The sequence below is a fragment of the Alosa sapidissima genome, chromosome 17, assembly GCF_018492685.1.
Source record: "Alosa sapidissima isolate fAloSap1 chromosome 17, fAloSap1.pri, whole genome shotgun sequence".
Lineage (NCBI taxonomy): Eukaryota > Metazoa > Chordata > Actinopteri > Clupeiformes > Clupeidae > Alosa > Alosa sapidissima.
In genome coordinates, this window is record NC_055973.1 from 6,667,675 (window position 1) to 6,670,174 (window position 2,500).

The following is a 2,500-nucleotide window of genomic DNA, read 5'->3' on the forward strand; positions in this document are numbered from 1 at the left end:
AAATGACTCGCAGTCTCCCCTGGTTTCGGCTCCATGTATTTCCTGTCACATGCAGTATGGCAAGCCGCTTTTGTCTCTCAGTGTTGCTGCAGTACAAATCTGGCAAGTCATCTCAGATTTACTCAGGAAAAGGTGGCAGGTTTCTTGTAAAAGAAGCTTTATCACATCATTGTTATCATGTTAAAATTGTCCATTAATACAAAAATAACGATGAAATGCAAACCATGCATTGTAAGAGAATGAGTGTATTAGGCCCTAATGTGTCCCCTAATGTATGTGTTTGTGTGTGTGTGTGTGTGTGTGTGTGTGTGTGTGTGTGTGTGTGTGCATGACTGTATTCTGTAGTACTAATGTTTGTTTGCATGAGTCTCCAGTCTGCCACTGTAAATGTGTCACTATTAATGAAAAGCCATATATTTTTATGGTCCCCTCAAATACCAGGCTTTTATGTTGAGCCTCCCCGTTTGGAGGCAAGCTTTGTACAGAGGGAGAGAGAGTCTTTGAACAGGCTTAAGGGCCTCTGTCTAAAGCTAAGGGTCTTTATGAAGGGGAATTGACTGCAAATGTAATTGAAGCAGGGTGTTTTTAATATGCACTCTGAAGGGAACAGTGAGGGGGATCGATGCAGTTGGCCAGCGTTCAGCATCCACACACACACACACACACACACACACACACACACATTCAGAGCATGATCTATGCTGTTGTGAGAGCTGTGCATCCTCGTCCAACAGGAAGCCATGAGACCGTAGGGACAGGGATAGAGGGGGTGGGGTGGGGGGGGAGATCAATAGACCTGCATTTCTGTAGCAAAGCGGATTGTGTGAATAGCGTGTGTGTGTGGGTGTGTGTGTGTATGTGTTATTTGTGTTATGTACGTCTGTAGATTCTGTAGGCCTATATCTGTGATGGAATGTGTGTTTTCTCTGCATTTATAAATGTCTTTTTTTCTCTCCTATTTGATAAATATTTTGTGCAACTCTTTGCTATTAAGAATGTGCCTTTCTATCTGTGCTTCATGTGAGTCATCCAAGAAGAGGGCCCATACCATGTCACATTACAGCAGATAAGGTCTGACAGAGATGCCATTAGCTCTGCACTACTGAAATGATATTAACAAGATACTGGGCAGATAGGCTGTGAGATGGAGATAGCCAATTAATGCCTCACCTCCACAAGCTGCTTGACGCAGCCAGCATATTGTGATTGCACCAAATATTATTTGTCATTAAGACTTGCTTAAAACAGATGGAGCTTTACTCAGTTCAGTCATTAAGATAATCATTTCACAATGTCAGATACATACTATTGCGCACACGCACGCACACACACACACACACATACTGTCTACACACCGTGTATGCACAAATAAATGCACACTCTTCACTTCACTCTTTACATACAGACATGAATATGTATAAACACAAAAAACTTGTGTTTATGCATGCAGTCTTGTATTTGTGTGTGTGTGTGTGTGTGCGTGTGTCGTGTTTGTGTGTGTGTGTGTGTGTTACCATCTCCACATATCAGTCCAAATATCTCTGAGCCATATGTCAATACAGAGCCTTGCAGAAGACACAGAGCGAGAGTTGATTGGCACAGAGATTAATGTGTGTACATTTTTAAATGGCTATTGATGTTTCTCTCCCTCTTAATGAATTGAACTCAGATTCCAGCAAAACCATGACGTAACCCCCCCCCCCCCCCCCCTCTCTCTCTCAAAGAGATGCGTGCCACTTTCATGTCAAAAACATCAATACCAACCACTGGGGCGTGTGTGTGTTTGCACAGTGCAGGGAATCATCAAACAAAGTACAACTCATGTCAGTGCATAGAGATGGAGAAGATCACAGGCACTGTGTTTTTTCCCTCTGTGCATTCGTTAAAACGAGGCCCTCTGTTGGCAGGAGGAAGGTACATGCTCTCTCAGGTCAAAGATATAACAAAACAAAAAAAAGAATAATAATACAAAGAATCAAACATAAGGTCATTGCCATTACTCTTAAGAGAAAAAAACCCCACTGTGTTGCTTTGATATGCTGCTTGGCCTTTCTTCCAAAGTTGGTCTCGATGCACGAGACGTGTTCTCTGGGCCCTGGGGCGCCCTGCTCTGAGACGCAATAAGGAGTATGAAAATGATAGGCTATTTAGTGAATATTTAAAGGTTCTCTGTTTGATGTTGTTGTTTTTTTATCATAGGATTATTTGAGGCTGTGGTGGCTCGGCAGAAGAGCAGATTGTATTTTCTGTTGTGCGGGTTGTCACAGAGACGTTAACAGGGGTGAGCTGTGATCGTGGCACGCCTGTGTGTTTTAACAATCACAGGGTGGTGTTTTAAAGGGAGGAAAATACAGATCCACACCTGCCTTTTGTGTTTTGGTTCAGTGTACGGTTAACCTTTCTCTATCACTCCCTCCCTGTCTTTCTGTCTGTGGGTCTGTCTGTCTCTCTTTCCCTCCCACCCTCCCTCCCTCTGTCTCTCCCTCCCTCCCCCTCTCTC